Source organism: Platalea leucorodia (genome assembly GCF_965183815.1).
Source record: "Platalea leucorodia genome assembly, chromosome: 2".
Classification (NCBI taxonomy): domain Eukaryota; kingdom Metazoa; phylum Chordata; class Aves; order Pelecaniformes; family Threskiornithidae; genus Platalea; species Platalea leucorodia.
Genome location: NC_138824.1, coordinates 115,766,371 through 115,785,301, shown reverse-complemented (window position 1 = coordinate 115,785,301; position 18,931 = coordinate 115,766,371). Strand labels below are relative to the sequence as shown.

Here is an 18,931-nt window from a genome sequence, read left to right as displayed (position 1 = left end):
TATTATTTTAAAGCTAAAAAGAAATCTCATCTGTTTATTTTGTTAGTGCAGCTTCCAGGCATATGCTCACTTAGCTTTCAGACAGGGAGTATGTATATTGTATAAATAGCATGGCAATCACCTGTCTACTTAGAGGCTTTCTATTCTAGAAGCCACTATGTAGATTATGTATTCTATCTTAAACTACTTACTTCCCTTAATTGTGCATGTCCACTGGGAATACTTTGGAGACTGTCTCCAGAAATGTTGCCACGCTACCAAAACCAGGTAATTGCTCTGATTTTTTCTATTTTACTTTAAGATTTCAGGGCTATACTAGACTCACAGTAAGAAGTAAAAAAACCATAATAATAATCATCATCATCATCATCATCCCTCCACATTCTCATCTTCTTTTTACTTTCCTAATATTCTTCCCTAATCAAACCACAGCCCCAAAAAGATGAATGAGTATGAACTCTAGACTTCCTACTGGTGCCTGTAGAAAAAGCAAAACTACAAAATCAAACCAGAACTGGAAGCAATCAGGCAAAACATTTCTTCATTCCAAAGATACTTTACTAACATCAGATTGCTTCTTTAGAGAGAACCTCAAGCAGACAAGAAACAGCACCGTTATAAAGTGAAGTAAATACGGGTTATTACGCAAAGTTCTTGACTTTCCACGCTCTCCTGATGTCTGTACACTTGACCTTACCACTGCACTTGCCTAGCAAGTGGCAGCAAGAATCAATCTAGCAGAAGCTTGGTGGTGGGCGGGTGGCAGCACAAATAAAAGGAATACTGGATGGGCACGGAAACATGAGATCCTCCCTGCTCAGCAGCAAAACACACTTGTGTCAGTTTAAAAAAAAAAAAAAAATCCCCACAGAACTAAGGGCATCATACTAGTGCCACAGTTCCCCAAAACAGATAAGCCAGCCTGTGAGTTAGCTGCACAAAGATGATGCAAAGGGACAAGATTTCCCCAAAGAGCAAATGCTCCCACTGCTTTCCCCTATCAGATAGTTACTATGTGGCATCAGGGGAATCTGTTCCCCTAGCTGATGTGGAAGAAAAATCAACCCTGAAAAGAGGACAGATTTCCAGTCAATCAGCTATATTTTAATTTTTCAATTACAAAACAAAACACTTGAGGAGGAAAGGTATAAAAACTAACAGTCAAGGCAAGGGGATCCCCTTTAGCAGGGGCCAGATATCAGATAAACTGTAACATGAAACTGCACTAGAGGTAACATTTCTGCAGGATTTAAAAGCCAGTATGCTTATAGGAGCCATAGTATAGATAAAACCCATCCTCAAAAAAAGATCATCAAGAGGGAAGGAGGAAAAAAAAAAAAAGGGACATTGTCATCAAATTCTAAAATACAAAACCCTCAACTTGGCTGATACAAGACCCTGTAACATGAAAAATTCTATCACTGCTTACCTTTAGTACCCCTAGATATTGATACACATGCCTGTACCAAACTGAGTTTACCTGATAGATGGAATATATACATGTCTTCCACCCACTCTCACTAAACAGTATGTTCCATGGAGGTAGATTTGGGGGATATAATCTGCCCTTTTTTGCAGTTGAACAGAAGCATACTTACACTTGCTCTACCTGTTTCCATTTTCTGGCACTTTGTTAATTAACAAGTCCTAAATGATCATGAGATTCTGCAGCAATATTAAGCCAGTTTAGTTATTTCTTCTTCCAAGACTTGTCAGTTCAAAAGTCAACATAAAAACAGTGTGGTCAAACAAGTGGTCAATTCCACAAGTGGCTATTCCCATCTTTGCAACTTTTTCCATAAGGTAATAATGTCTCTTAAAGAAGGAAATGCTGCCTAGGCAGCTCAGCTTTTCTTATATGCATATTCTTACCCAGAGACAGACTTGCAAGTGACACTAAGGAAGCAGAAGTACACAGGGCAGTTGCTGTACCAGTTCTCCCTAAGCCAACAGTGCCACCCACCTCCAGCTTTGTGAGCTGTAAGCCCTCCCCCTTTTTTTTTTTTTGGCCTCCCCATCCTTCTCTCACAGCAGCTGCTGCTGTTGGAAAAAGAAAAGCTATTGTTTGATGATAGATACACACTACCACTTACACAAATGTAGGATCAGATAGCACTTCTGTACCCCAAATAAGGTAAGGTTTGGTCCATATAGAGTATAACTTGTCGAGTAGTCTCAAACTCTGCTGAGGAGTTTACGTAAGCTTTCCAAATCTGATAAGGCAGAAAAACAAGGAACCATGTCCTTATCCCAAACAGTCAGATGAAGCTTATGAAAACAGTAGCCTTGAGACCTATGGCTTCAGTGTAATCCAAAAGCTTCAGTTAAATGGTGCTATAAAAACTATATATTGTTTCACCACGTCTTGATAACAACACATTCTATTTTTTGTACTGGAAGAACACTCTCTCCCCAACACCTCCTTTAAAATTACTCTACCAGAAGAGTCTACCTCTTGTCTTGGCACGACACAACTTCCATGGCAACTAAAAACACCCTTTATGCTTATTTTAGAGAAGCCGGGAGACTCATAAAGGAAACTAGAGTAGAGGGAACAACTTCCCTCATGACTAGGCTTTGTGCACCATGCATTAGTGGGTATTTAAACAAAGACTGACTCATTTCCTCTCAATTTATTCAATCTTATTTTACTACACTGAAATGGCAACAGTGAACATTTGACATCACCTTCATTTTAACGGCAACTGATTAAGATATCACAGATAGATGATTATTGCTTCACAAAAGCAGCAGCTCATACCAGGCACTTTACAAATGCCACCTAGCAAGGGCGTTCCTTAAGTCCTTCTGACAATTGCTTACCTTTTGCAACACACTATTGGTGACTCCTCACTTAGCTGTCCCCACGTATTAGTAACTGATTTGGGTTAATAACGAAGGATGCTTTTAAGAGCATTCACTATTAATTCAGTCAGAAAAGCATTCTGTTACAATAGCTTTTCTATCTGTATGGCATTTCTTTTTCAGGAAGCTGACATAACAGAGCCAAAGGTAGCCATACTTTTCTATTCTTACTAATTCTTATTTTTTGAGAATTCGAAACAAGAAGATTCCTGTCATCAGAGCTGGATTACTACACCTGTGATCTTTAAGCATTAGTGAGCTCCAAAATATCCAAGAGAACTATCCAAAGCTAACCAAATAGCACAATGCAGATATTTGACAGCAATCAGAAGACCAAAGCCTGAACAGACAGTGCAATAAAAGCCAATGGCTGCAAAGGGTTATTGTAGCTTGAATAGCGCTGTGTGAAAACTACAAATTGAATATTGAATAACATAAAGCAGACTGGGGATTCGGGAAAAAAAAAAATCCAAATCTAAAAATTAAATTCAAGACACTTGCTCTTTCTTGGGCAGGAAAAGTAAAGTAACATACCTTTGTGTATTGAGCCATACCCAGTCAGAAATATCTTTTATCAGTGGGACAACATTAGGGATTACTTACCTAAGCAATACTTAATTGAAATATTAGGGGAAGAAGGGAAAAATTAATTATCTATTACTGTACATTTATTCAGTATATTTTATCTAACGATAGCAAGATATATCCCAAATGTTAAAGCCTCAAGCACCCAACAAGGCAGGCAAGCTTCTGATTATTTCAGGGTTTGGTTTTGGGGTGTTTTGTTTGGTTGGTTGTTTTTTTACGTGAAAGAAGTGAAAGCAAATCAAAACCCTACAGCTTGAGAAACTGAGGAACATGTAAGCTAGGAAACTTGCTTAAGATACCATTTGGAGGCAGTATAAACCAGTGAAAATCTCCGAAGTCCTAACCTCAGTTCTCTGAATTTACTTAGATTAACATATTTAAAAGCAGCATACTAATATTTTACTTGGTAATCAACCCTTATTTTAAGGATTTTATTTCATTTTATATTTTGCTTTGCTATGGCACCTAGTATCTCAAAGTTTCCCTTGCTCTGTCAACACACACATTTGTTGCCAAAACAATATTGTAAACTATTTCTTTTAATACATATTCTGCACCTTATTTCTGTGCTCCCCAGTTAAGAACATGGTATTTATTCCATTGAACTGGTTTTCTTATTTCCTATCTCACAATATCCAAAACCTTAAATTGTGAGTATGTTATATATATGAAATACCTTTAGCTGAATATGCGCAAAGTAAATGCATGCAACCTTAATGCAGGAAAGAAACAGCAACACCTCAGGGCAGAATTTTGTTCAAGGGAAAATGGGAAAATCTGCTAATACTTATGAAACAAACCCCCTCAAGGAATGTCAGTTGAGACAAAAGAATCCCTAAACAACAATTAAATTAAAATTTGGTGATGACGGCTAGATGCCAAGAGTTGCAATGTTCCTGCAATAGGCAGTGCCTCTCTGTTACTGGCTCCAAGATCAAAGCTCAGAGACCTGGAAGCCTCTGACTTGGAAAGCAGAAAGACAATGCCAAGACTGTTGGTTTATTATGCCCCTTTGAAAGACTGAATTTTTCGGCTTTCGGCAAATTCCCACAAGCACACCAAACTTCTGATTTGGAAAAGCCAACATCCAGCCTCTTTTCATGGCTAGTACTGTTGTACAGTGCTGCAAAGGAATCTTTAACTGTCCCTATTCACCCCCATACCAGCTTTTATTCTTTCATTCATATAGATCTTCAAGTTTCACCAGAATCCTGATGACCAGACACGCTGTTCCTTGAGACCTACATGCAAAAATAAGTTTTTAACTATGAATGAATTATAATAGCATTCCTGGACCCTCTGTTACTGTCACGACATCATTAAATTAATTTGAGATATGACAGCTAAAAATACATTCTCCTTTCAGGTGAAGAACAATTGTGTACTTAATATTGTTGCTGGATTAGACCTGTTCATTTCATAGTGCTGAAGGAAACCAAAGCTGTCTAAGTTTTATCATGACAAGTTCCCCATTCTGAAATGAAACAAAGTAATTGGAACTATGACTACTTCATAAAGGGACAATTCTTTACTTTGTGATATAATTTCCCCTCCGTTGCTATTAAACAGCACATTAAATATTTGTTGCATAAGGGCAAGCAGTCTTTCCACAGAATAGCTGACACTCCATCAAATGAAAGACGAGTTCAGGAAGAGTACTCATTTCTTCTCCTTTGCACATGAGGATTATTGATTATGGTAGCCTTGAGACAGAACAGCAAGCACCAAGAGCTGGGTTCTCAGGAAGAAAGTTAGGAAGTGCCGCATCATTTCTCAATATTTGTCCATTCAGTTTTACCTTGAATTAAAGCATGTCATACTGATAAGACTCGTCTAACAAGCAGAGCGCATTCTTCTGATGTTAGCTTCACATCCAAGACTTCAGGAAGGTAGAGAGTACCTTTGAATTGCTTCTCAATTGAAAGGTGATCTAGCTGCCATCATCTGAAAACCCAGGGAAGCATGTTTCGAAATTACTGTTTTAAATATCAGAATGCCCCATTTTGCAGTAAAGGCGTATGAAAATCTGTTTCTACTACAAATGTAAGTTCTGGCACTCAGCTGCAGCTTTGCACTGTGCTTCCAGTTTACAATCCCAACTGGTAATGCATTTACAGACTCTCTATTCCTACAGAGACTTTCCAAGGGCAAAAAACTTCCTTGCTAGAACACTATAAATACAAAATAGGCTTTTACTACTGTAAACTTGGACTACTTTTTCAAGTCAAACAGTCATAAGACTTTGTATGCCAAACATTTGTTTCTGCTCACTGGAAGCATCGATGCTACAAGCAGCCTGGCTAGCATGGTTTTTTTCCTGTGCTTGAGCCTCTGTAACAGTACCATCTATCCTTATCTGACCAACCTGTGTCTGGAGAACTTCTGTGTGTCTAGAAGTGACACCAGGTATTATGCAGCTTCCTGTCCCAATTCCCATTTCAAAACACTTTTTACAGTTATAAGTAGAACACACATCAATGCTGCTGCTCAAAGTCATCAAAAATACCATTTTTTGGAAAAGAAACTATATACATGAAGGCCATCATCTGCCTTAACCACTCTGACTCACTACATAAAAACCAGAGTTGCCTAGCAGAAGCGCTATATCCCAGCCTTGTCCAAGTGGACCTCATTAAAGCCTACAAAGTCAAGTCACTCTAAATGAGATACAAGTATCCTGTAGCTGGAAACAAGCTCTCCTGATACTTTTTAGAGAAAACAATGTATTTCAAGCAAAGAATTTACCCAGGTATTCTCATCTAACACTGTTCCACTCTCTTCAAGATCGTAGGTGAAAGAGTCAACGGCTCTTACAACGAATGAGCAAGGTCAGGAGCCAGCCACTTCAGACACAGAGTTCTTCATCTACGATCCTGCAAGCCTGGGTGGTTAAGGACTTTCTCATTTCTGTCTTGTGGGTTTGGCGAAGGAGAAGGAGGGGAAAGAAAAATTTACTGACACTCTTGGTAGAAACATGTGCACAGGGAAAAAAAGAAGCCCACACCAAAATATTGAAATGATTATTTAAATATGATCAACCCCACCGCCAACCCCCCAATTGCCAAAAGAAAACAATAATTGGAAGCCTAGCAATACACATCTCACTCAAGCTTCTTATTCACAGGGTGGGCTGGAGTGCCCCTTGTACAGGCACTACTCTGTCCTAAGCACCCTGCAACCACTTGGCATGGCTTTATTTTTGCATTCAATTTACTCGGGCTTGGGGGGGGGGGGGGGGCAGAGAGAAGAAAGAATCTCTCTAAAAAGATTACAATTAACCAAAAATAAGGTGAGACATGGCGGGGGGGAGAGCAAAACTGTACAGAATCAGAGATTCTGTCAACCAAACTAAGTTTGCGTCACAGAGGACAAACCTCAGAGGAAAGCCATCAGAAGAGGAATTACATTTCCATGATAAAGATGAGCGGTGAACATGAGAGAAAAATGGGAGGAAAGCTGTGTAAGGTTTCACTCATACAAGCCAAAAAAAAAAAATCCATCTCTGTTCTTTCCCTTCTGAAAGGCCATAAAGAATAATACTCCAGCTGTTAATTTTAAGATGGCTTTGCTTTCTTTTTTCTTTTTGGAACTTGAAAAGTGATTTCAAACCAGTTCTTACCATTTCCTCCCCTCATTAGAAAATTCTGATCACACAACTAAAAGCACTGACACCTGGATGAACTGAACTGCTTGCCAGTGTTACAGAAGGAAGAAAAGAGGAGGAGAATTCATCAATTGCACTACTGAATATGAGTTCATTTATACAGAAAAAATGCGCATCTTATTGAATGAAAGCAATATGAAAGGAAAACGCCTCTGCAGTGGCACATCATACTAGTATTTAAACAGTCAAGTGTTCAGGATATCTTTTTTAAATATAAAAAGGAAGTAAATCCAATACGGCTTCTCAAGCAAAGGTTCTGGAACAGACAATATCAGACATCCATGTTCTTCCTACAAAGTCTGTACGTCTTCTCCCTGTTGCAGACACTGCATAAATTAAAATACAAACCCACCAACTGAGCTCAAACAGTTGACTTGTATAGTCCCCAGATTTTAATTTCATTCTAGATCGAAGAACAAAACTATTATAATACATGTGCATTTAGTAAAACACGATGGGAGAGGGAATTCCTTTATCTTGAAAAAGATGTGTCACACGCACAATGCTCTACATGCCCTCAGAACTGAAATCTTCCCTCGAAATCACATACGGAACCTTGTGATCCTCTCAGAGGCCAATAAATGCTGTTCATCTCTGCCGTAAGGGCTGTGGACAACTGTTTTAAGAGAGAACATATCAAGGATACTTTTCTGTAGTCTGACTAGATACCAACCTTCTATGTTTATTATCCCCACCCTATAATTAATTGTTGCTGTCTACATATGAAAGACAGTGTTTATTGTAAACAACATCATTTTTTTCTATTCAATGTTATCTGAGAAGCAGAAGTCAATGCAAACACCACAAATTTGCGGAGCCAGACGAAATGCCAATCTCTGCCTAAAATCTTGAGGTTGCGTTACTTTAACACTGCACTTACTCCAACTGCTCCTTTTTAATTACATGCCTTCATAGACAACTGAATGACAAAAGAGTAACTCCACTGATCCTAAGATTTCTTCTTCACAGTTTGTGACTTTTCTCTCAAGAAGCATTTACTCCAACAATATTCTGCAATTACAACCAGGCAAGTATCTCTCTGTATCTACTACACCACAGACATAGATGGGAAGTTCACCCGCATGATGCGCTATTTACAAAGAACATGCAGAGCATTCTATTCCTGCAGAGCTGTTCTTTTCCTGCTATACCTTTCTCCAAACACTTTTTGATGGCTTATTCCCCTGCCTTTGTGCTCCTTCTCCCTTTCCCCCAAATCTTTTCTCCACCATAACACTGCAACAGAAGTATGCCTGTGTGTGTTTGGTAAGCAAGGAGAGAACCTTAAGCAAGACATCAAAAAGAAAAGGGCGTAAAAATATCTCCTTTCCCAAGCCTCCAAAAACCAAAATTATCTAGAGAAAACAAAACCAGAAACGAACAAGTTTAATCATAAAACTTGTGGTTAGGTTACTGAAATTAACCTTTCCTTCTCTCCATTTACTATAGAAGCAGCCCGCATTTTGCTTCAAATGCAGTGTTTTAAAAAAACTGGATCATCTAACATCATTAAATGGGGTCATCTTATGCAACGCTGTAACCAGTGGTTTTCATTTACAATAATAAAGAATATAGACTAATCTTTGCAAATTCGTTAAGACGGGCTTATGGTAATCTGGACACACAAGGAGCACTGCTTCATGCCTACTATTTGGAACAAAAGTCAAACTTGACCACCTGAGTCATCACCTACACTGACAGTAGAGGGAGCCTCAGTAGGTTCAAATTAGCTCGGGATATTTTCATAAAGCTCTTTGGGAAAAAAAAAAAAAACAACCATTAACCTGGTTTTATTTATTTTTTTTATTTATACAAACAACTTAATCAAACTTTTTCTTGTAAACTATGTAGATATTTTACTTTCAAAATATCATTCATGTGTGTTAATGGGAAAGTTATTTCCCAAAATTCATATTTGTTTTTAAAGAGAAATTCAGGACTCAGAAAGGTGTTTATCCTAACACCATTTACATAACAGCCTTGAAAATTCCAAAAGGGCTATAGCAAACCTTCACCTTTTCTTTCTATTCAAGTGGGATATTAGCACGGTTTGTTTCTTCAAGCTTGTGCCTTAAGTACGGTACCTTCTACTGTGCTGTGGGACAAAATAATATGCATGGTAACACAGTACTTTAGCCGCTAATGGTGTGTTTCTGTTTCAGTAAAATCACAGCTTAGTGCCAAAAGAGGGACAGGGAAGTTCTTTATCAAGGAACTGCTGAAAAAGAATCCCCATTTTTTAAATAAAATATACTGTATTTCTAGATTTCTGTGTGCACGGTAATGTTTCACTATTAAAGCAGGCACAGTAATTTCCCAAACTGATGATTCAATGTCTGTAATTTAATGATTACTGTTGAAACATGATTCATTTTATTATTGATTCATTTTATTATCAATTCATTTAACTCCAATATAGCAAGCAAGAAGAAATAATAGTTGAGGTCACCATGAAAAAACCTTCATCTAGCACAGATGCTGGCAGTTAATAGTGAGCTGAAAAGTTATGCGCTGAAGTACAACCAAGGTATCGCATGTGATGATTAAACTCTAAGAATGTCAGAGAATGATCTGGCAGTAATACATGAAACGAGGAAGTGTCGGGTTTTTTTGCTTTCCCAACAAGAGGGAAAGAAAGGCATTTTTATTGTCATAGCACTTCCAGCGAGTTGATATTAAAAAGGAGATTTCATGCCAAAGTAGGCTGTTTAATCAGATAAAGAAGGCTTTCCTATTTCCCATTGTATAGATCAAGTTGGCTACAGGAGCCACACAGAGCTTTGAGTAGCACATTTTTCCGTGAGGGCTGTATCGTTTGATCATAGCAAAGCACAAGGACTGCTGGGTAATCTGAATCAGAGCTGCAGAAAAAGGGAGCCGGAGCCTGCTGAGGCCAAGATAACCATGTCACCCCGGCACCCCACAGCACTCCCAACCATGGACCTGGAGGGGGAAATCACCCATCTCCATTTACAAATTTGTCATGGAGGTTTTCACGTGGCTCCCAATTAATGCAGTATGTTTTCTCCAAACAAACCTATAACGATTTTAATATATGCTTGTTAAGGCCAGGTACTGACAAAGATTCTCCTGATTGCTTTCAAAACATTAAATTTCAAACCCTTACTGCTTTGAAAGGTGATATATAGAATTTTCTATGTAGGTCTTTGCAAAAGATGTAGCAATTTATGAAGCCAATAAAACCCTGTCCTCTAAAGACGGAGTTGTTATTAGAGGACAGGACACATCTAAAGAGGTGTCTCTCTACTGTGATGCTGTTCGTAGCCTTCCCCAGCAGACTGGAAGCAGCAAAGGACTGGTGGGTTAGGTCACCTGATATTCAGAATGATGACAGATGAACCCTTTGATAGGTTAACAGGTCAGAACGGACCCCTGAGCAGGACCGAGTTTAGAAGCCCAGCTTTTCACCAGGCACTGTCCCTGAAACACCGCCCTGGCGTTTCCAGCCTCCTAACCTTTCTACAGTAGCAAGCAGCCCTTCAAGCCTCTGCTTTCTTCTGTCAACTCCTCTTTCACACGCTCCAATTCTGAACCAAATTTGGTTCTGGGCTGTGAAGTAGGCACTGCAAAGTGACCCAGACAAGCGTTTTAACTCTTTTCACTGAAATCCTGTTGAAGCTGCTGACCTGGAAAAAAAGTTTTCAAAGCTGCAGCCAAAAAAGTACCAAAACACCACCACTAGTCCTAGCCCCTGAACAAACACAAACTCAAGCCACTATCTGCCACCGTATCCTGAAGCTAATTACTTCGCCGTACTTCCACCAACATTGCCATTCTTTCATGCACCACCAGTATTGGTAACAACTTACAAGACAGGTCCTAGTCTCTGTATAAACAAAGCATGTAGAAGCCTGTAATGTGAACTAGGCACTAACGTACTACTTTGGTTTTATGCTGTATTTTTAAGTAGAAGCAACAGTACTAACTGAGACAATTCCAATTAGCTTATTTATTTTCTGAGTCCCAGTGGGCAAGAACTTAACTGGTTCTCATAGAAGAATTTGGAGTGGAATAAAAGAGAGCACTAAAATTTTAGGGTGTTTCATTTAATAATTCTAAAAGAAAACAGTTGTGGGCAGTAGTGGTTTTTTGCTGTTCCTGCCCCCGCACCATCATCCCATTCCCTTAAGTGTTAAGTTTGAAGAAAGTGCAGCAGGTTCCTTTCTGATCTATATTCTGCAGATAGGCCATATGCCCATCCATTCATAAAAGAGAATAAGGGACTCACACCATAAAACTTATTTTTGCTTTTTCTATTCCAAGTTTCCTTTCTTTTTCACACACTGAAGTTTTGTAGAGGTGATCACTTTTCCTAAGCGTTTCAAAAAACTTCTACGCTCCCCTTTCACTTCTTCAGAAGAATTTGCATTGCCAAGACACCTGCAGTCCAGAGCTTTAAATTCCACATATATTCAGTCTGGTATTAACTGCCGTAATACTATTTCTAAATGCAACACTCGTTCATACAAACACTGCTGGGAACCTAATGATCTAATCTCCATGTGACTAAAAAGTTAGAGTTTTGAGTTAGCAATTTTTCATGCACAGTTATGTCAGTTTGCCATTAAGAAAGCTGCTATTCCTTCCAACAGCTTAATCCCAGGATCCTGGACTAGCCCAGGCTGCAAGAAACCTTGAAAGGTCACCCAGTCCAATCTTTTGCAGGAAAGGGAGCCTAGATAAGATTCTCCAGCACCCTGTCTAACCGCATCTTGAAAACCTACAAGTTTAGAAAAACCTTAATGTTTACAAATGAAGAGAAACAAAAAAAACACTCCTAAATTACAAAAGACTACTCTGAGGATCACATAAACCTAGTCTAAAGACCAAAAGTTTTAGCAATCAAATCATACCAGTACTCTTAAATAGTAAAACCCTCCATGTGTACAGGCATTATAGCAAGATAAAAGTGTTTACAGTTTTGAAAAAGCATTTAGAGAATTTAACAGAAGCTAGCTATCAATATCTGCTATCAATGGCACATTTATGCTGATTAAAGAAAAAAGCTACTAATCCTAAGCACAGCTGTTACCAACATAAAGCAGCAAATCTTCAAGCACAGAACCTCTGCACTCAGGTAACAGGAACAGTACCTGCCGCAGTATTTTGCAGTTTCCTTCCTGTTAGCTCATTAACAAAAACATCTATCAAATATTCCTAACTCCAGTTACAGCATACCAGAATTCAACTTCTATAATACACTCATCACAAATGACAGGCTACGCAGGATATTTTTTCTTTTCTGCAGAAAGACAACTGCAACTTTGATTTTCCTCTTATGTTTTTCATCTTCCTTACACACTGTCCATGACATCCTCCCACTCGCTAGTGGGTGCTTTTTAAGTCTCCATCTTTCTTCAGAGGAAGAAAAACGTGAAGAGGTCATTTAATTCTAACCTTACCTAAAGGGATATATGGTCAATACAATTTAATGCAAATGATCACTGCAGCAGTAAGCTACAGGAAGAAATCAGCATATCCTACATTTTCTCCTGTTATTAGAAAGGCTTTCAGCACGCTTGCAACAACACACTTAGGCCCTGCCTACACATAGGAACTACCTTTGTCAAACTAAGCCAAAGGTGAAGAACCTTTTACTTGCCGAGGCCAAGAAAAGCCTTAAAAAAAAAACCTGGCATACGTCTTTAACACACTTTTCGCTATTCACCGATACTGTAAAGTCAGATGGCCCAGAAGTCTCAGGCAACCTTTGAGTTAAGCCAATAAGCCAGCTCTAAACAGACACACAGTTATGTCAACAAAAGAAATGCAGGCGAGTTAAACAATGTTTTTACTGGCATTTTTACTGGGGCTAAATCTGGAAGTCATATCACTTTAAAAATACAGGAAAAATGCTAAATACTTCTCTTTGGTTATCAGAAGGCAGTGGAGGACAGGGTAAGAGTATGCACTGAACAGTCAGCTCTGCTACCTGTGAAATGGAGGTGCACAACCTGGTGATAAATGGAAGTGCTCAGAGAGCAGAAAACAGCTGACCATTTCCAAAGGCTGATGGCAGGAAGTTTCCTGGTAAAATTTGCGGGTCAACAAACCCTTGAAAGGAGACTAAGAAAATATTTCACCTGCTTCGGAAAAGAACAGGACTAAGAAAGGCAGCCAGAATTGAACAAATTATTCTGGGAGACGAGATGTAACAGGATGCTGCTATTCTCACATTTTCAGTTTTAAAAGTACACACATTTCTCTCAGCTGAAAAGAATCGCATCTGAGTGACAGGGGAAAAAAAAAAAAAATTTTCCTCTTCATTTCTATCAGCAAACTTTTTGGGCTAGTATAGCTGAAACAGGTCCAGACAAATAAAAATACAAGGTCTCAGTTTCCCAGACTCTGGGGGTGAATTTAAAGGTAAGCAGCAATTAGGTTTACTTTGAGAGAGAGATCTGGATCATACTAGTCATTGTTATCACATAATAAACAAGTCACAGTATCACGCATAGATGCTTTTTGGTTTGCTAGCAAGATCTGAAGAAAACTGAGAATAAAGATAAAATACACTGCAGTGAAGTCACTGTACTGAATTCATGACATCATAATTGTTGCCATGGCAACTAGCTAGTATCAAGCACAGAATACTGCCTTCACTGCAGAATCAAGGAGCACCTGTGCTGCCACAAAAGAAATGTTCTTATTCAAACACAAATCTAGTCAACAACACAGGAAATAAGATATTACTGTAAGTAAATTGCCTTTTCAATACCTCTTATTTTGTTCACGTGGTGTGAGACTTTTTAAACACTCGGGCAGACATAAAGAGGTCTGGTAAAGTATACATGTGATAAAAAGAGTCTAATTGAAAAAATGATGTTTTTCTTCCAGTGTTCCTCAATTTTTCCAGTACAGAGTAATTCTTCTCTTTGCGCTTTCCTCTCCTACGCATATGACTGCAGTCATATACAACAAACCTCTGTTCAGACATGAAACAGAGGGCAAAAACTCCAAAGACAGAAAACGTTTTCCAGTTCTTATTTCAACAAGCCAGACAGATAGTCAAAGTGGAACTGTCACACAGCAGCAGAACTAATTGATGAAGAACATATTCCACGTTTAGAGCCCACAACTCCTTTTGTTTAAGGACTGCCCCAGCAGGGCCTTCAAACACCAGTCGTGTGTTTTCCATGCACTCGCTAAATGCAATGCTTCAAATCTGCAGGACTCTGAGAACAGCCTGAGAGTAGCTTTGTTGTAAATAAAAGTGTCATCCCTTTTCCTCTAAACAGTCCTCTTTTACTGAGGAATATCTGCTATTCCCAGCTCCTCACCATTCACAAATACAAAAGCTTCAGAAATTAAATCTTTTTAAAAAAAAAAAAAAAAAAGCTAAGCAGTTGATAATTTATCGGGTCACAATTAGGTTTGTGACTAAGGGTTAAGTATTAAATGCACAAATGCCACATTTGATGTTGCAATCTCAAATATTTGTTGAAATAAATCACTCAGTATTACAAAGGCACATGAAGGAAAACACACCTGAAAATTAACTTCTTCATATTAACTTGCTGAATAAAAAAGTCAAGAGCTGTAGGTCAGTAATACCAGATACCGTTTCACAATTCAACCTTAGAGTTGATTAGCACCAAAAAAATTGTTTCAAAACAAATTTTAACAAACAGACCACACTATATAGTAAAGTATAAAGTATACTTATTTGCTACCTCAATGGTTCTTAAAGAGCAATCCATAAATTATTGCTGGACCAGAGAACAATTCCACACAACCATATGTAATTAGTCAATGTGTCTAAACAGTTTCAGGATGCATTGATGGTTTTTTTCAGCTTCTAAGAAAACAAAACTGTCCTAGTTACCAATTAAACAACAGCACCACATTTCTGTATTGGCTTCGTGCCTTTGTTGGACACTTTCTCTACTGCTATTAAGTACACAGATTACACCAAAACCAAAGGACAGAAGTACTGAAGTAACCTGCCTCTCCTGTCCCCGCTCTCTTTATAAAGACTGTCTCAACAAATGAGTATTAAAAAAAGCAGAGAATACAAACAATAAAACGAGGAGTTTCAGAAACAGATGATTAGTAGACTGCTATATCCCATATGTTTCTGTCTTCTGTGTTCTCCTAGTATTATTTCACACAACCAAGAACGATGATCACTACTTGAATGATGACACCATGAAAATCCCCAGTTTAACTAACCTTCCACAATATGAAGTGCAGTCGGGAAACGACTACGGTTGACAACACATTCTAAGGAAATTGTTGAGTGTGTTAATCTACTCCCTGCCACTGAAAAGTAAAGAAATGAACAATCTTCCACATGTTTTTAAAAACCTTTGGAACAGATGCTGCCTTTAGTGATAACAACTTGTGTATACAAGCATATAGCCTAATACACCAAATACAGTTAATACAACTGCCACAAACTCAGAAAACTGAAAGAAGCAAGTTGATAAAGCCTCAAGCAAGTTACATCAGAAATGCAGAGTTCTAAACTTCTCTGCAATTCTGAGTATAAATTTCTTGAAGTGTCTGTATTATACAATTCACAGACCTATTTGTGCTGTAAATACAGGACAAATGGTAATGACATTCCCTTCCTCATTAGTAAACACAGCATTTCTAGCTCTAACCCACAAAATACAAAATCACTACTTAATAAGTAATGAAAAAAATACTTTGCTTTTTGAAAGATTGACAGATTAACTGATCCCTTAAGCAACTAATGTGTCTTCTCCGAGTACACAAAGAAAATAATGGACTGACTCAAGATTTTAGAGAGTTTTTTATATAACTTTAAAATGAACCTGTTGGATTAGGTTTTCCTCAACAGTCCTTCTGTTAAGTCTAACTTTTGCTTATGTTAACCTAGATATGGGAATGAGAAGACGTAAGTTCTGGCCCACCTTTGTACATGGTATTTTTTCTTGTATTATTCATTTATCAATATTATAACAGAAGCAACAACTGAAAATTTTCTGCTAGGATCTTTAGAGTTGCCCGCCTCTAGAGACACGACAACACAAAGAAACACTACCTGTCCCTCCTCTCTCCCCCAGCAAACCATGTAGAGAAAGGCCAAGGGATTTAAGATGCCAAACAACTATTCTAACTCTTTGTGCTTTTATTCAAACTTCCATATACCAAATCCTTTCCACAGTTGCAGAGCTCATCTCCACAATTACAGAAAACGTAAGCATATAAGCACTTAAATACAATGCTATGTCCTTTAAATTTAGCTGTTAGTTTATAAATAGTCATGTTTACTATAGATATTATTAAAATGTGTTACAAGACACGTCCGGATCCATTTTCAATGTTAACTATGTTGAGAACGATATTACTGAAGTAGTTTTTCCCAACACAAGCATGGCTGAAGCGTGTTCTCAGGAAGTTTTAGGGCACTGGGCTTTAGTCAGGCCTTAGTATATTTGGAACAAGTCCCTTCTGCACCACTGAACTGAACCATATAAGGTACAACCATGTTGCAACTAGGTTCCAAACCAAATTAAATCATACCACGATAAAACACAGCATTTGTACCTCTCAGAACTGAGAGGAGATATTCTTTACAATGCCATTGTTTCCCACTGTAATGAGAAAAGGAATAGTCTTGAAATAAAGTAAGCTCAAAAGTTATACAGATCTGCAGTCCCTGTCTGTAGGATAATTCTCAAACATACTCAAGACCCTCAGTGGGTCTCAAGGAGCTGAGAATCCACTCAGTTGTGGATCATTTCCATGAAGTAGTACGAGAGGCTGAATTTAACACCCACCTTATCTTCCCCTTATCTTCACAAAGTAAGAGAGCAAAAGGAGCTTCCAGTTCTCTAGTTCCCTAGTAGGGAACTAGAAATTAGTAGGAAAGCCTTTGGAACAACCCCTCGGGTGTTTTCCAGAGATAGAAATGTGCAGAGCAGACAAGGAACATCATCTTTCCTGAACTCTTTTACAGCTCCTGAGCACTGTAGAATAGGAAAAGAACCACATACAAAACTTAAGATGGACTGAGAAGTAAGTGGGAAGGCACTTTTCTTTTTGTTTGAAAGAAAATACTAAAATCACCATACTGGCTCAGACCAAGGATCTACCTGACCCTCCTCCCACAGCAGTCACCAGCAGACACCTAGGAAAGTGTGTAAAAACAGGGCACACAGAGGGACAGTTCCTTTGATTATATTCCTAAATGCCAAGAATTTGCAGCTCAGCAGCCAGAGGTGAAGAACAACATGCAACAGACTGCTTAGCCCTTCTTTGTACAACCTTGCACACACTGAAAAAGGGTAAGCAGCAAAGGTCAGTTTAAAACCAGATACATGAAAAATTTCTGCAACTTTAGAAGATCCGTTTTTTTGCAAAACTGAGTAAAATCAACTTTGGAAAATGATCAGGTTTCTAGTTTACACTTTTCCCCCTGATGTGTCCTCATTGGAGAACTTTTGACTAAAAGTCTGCCCTACAACTGCTGCTACTTCAACAGGTTTTTCTAGGGCAGTGGTTGGCAAAATTTGATAGGCAGCGGTGCAGCCTGGCAGCTGATGGCTTCTTCCTTACTTTGGTACACCCATCCTAACCAAAGAGAAGCTATGCTGGCACTAAAATAATAGCTGGATAAAGGTTAGCAATGATGCAATTCAAACAACTTGCCATGTGAGACGGTGTGACTGATTTGAAGTCAGAAGCTACTAGACCTCGGACTAAATAAATATACAGATGCGCAAGTTCTCAACTGGTCTGAAAGATACTCCTAAGTTCCCAAGTTCAGCTAGCTTTGTTGCCACAAGCTGTCTAAAGTAACTATATTCTGACTGAAATGGAACAGCAAGTAAAGATAATTTTATTATTAAGTCAGTTTAAGGGAAATGACTCGTAAATCACATGCTTCACTTGAGATACTGGAAATACTCATAACAATTTACATCGTGTAGTTCAGATCAACACAAATTCAATAAAAACATAAAAATACCACTGGAAAGTTCAATAAAGCCTGAAAAGTACCATGTCTTTCTAACACTGAGAACAGACACCCTCATTCAGAAAGAAACGTTACAAGTGGAAAGTTACTGCTCCCTTTGCCCTCCTACCTCCAGTTTCTCCACACAACCCCAACCCATTTCTGCCAGAAGCTAGGACACAGTTTTACACAGGCTTTGTCAAAACAGACAATGGTCCAGAAAGTGGCAGGCCAAGACTCTTCCTGCTTATGTTCCCATTTCTTTTTGGCAGCAGCCCACCCTTAAATTGGATTAAGTGTAACATGAACTGTACCCTTAGGTATGATGACAAAGCAACTCAGACAATCCCTCGCTCATAGATTTCTATCACAATTATCTGGGCTACTTTAGGCAGCTTAGATCACAGTCTTTACTAACCCAGCTAATTTTAACTGAGATGGCTTAGACAGTACCCAATTGGGCAGACCCATCAATAGATGCAGGGGAAGAGGAAACTCCCAACAGTCAGAAGCAGTAATGTCCTCTACTACTACAATCAGAGCCAGAAGAAACTGTCCCCAGCCCAAGCTTTCTGGTACTTTTTCCAAAGCATGTGGGCACACAGGTATGTGCACATGCATTGGAGGATGGGGTGGGAAACACTCCTGGAGGAGTTGGTAAGAAGGGGAGGTAGCATTTCCTGGCACATCCATATACCTGCGGCCTTAGAAATAAACAAATTCAAATGTCTATTTAAACCTACATTTGAAAATTCAAATAAAAGTGATAATCTACTAAAGATCAGCAGGTAAGAAACAAAATTATGAATAATTAGAAAGGCATTTTTGCAACAGGATTTCTGGAAGAAACTCAAATCTCATTTCTC

At 38.6% G+C, this 18,931-nt stretch overlaps 1 protein-coding gene across 11 annotated transcripts in view; it reads right to left on the bottom strand.

The window, feature by feature from the left end:
- The window catches only part of POU2F1 (POU class 2 homeobox 1), a 116,281-nt gene that overhangs the window by 89,866 nt on the left and 7,484 nt on the right, over window positions 1-18,931 (bottom strand). Inside the window, exon 1 of one of the 11 annotated variants that reach the window (XM_082331894.1) lies at window positions 5,252-5,273. The exons of the other annotated variants lie outside the window; for them this stretch is intronic. The gene's annotated coding sequence lies outside the window, so the exon portion shown is untranslated. Of the gene's footprint in view, window positions 1-5,251; window positions 5,274-18,931 lie in introns of those variants that run through there. 11 annotated transcript variants of the gene reach the window in all.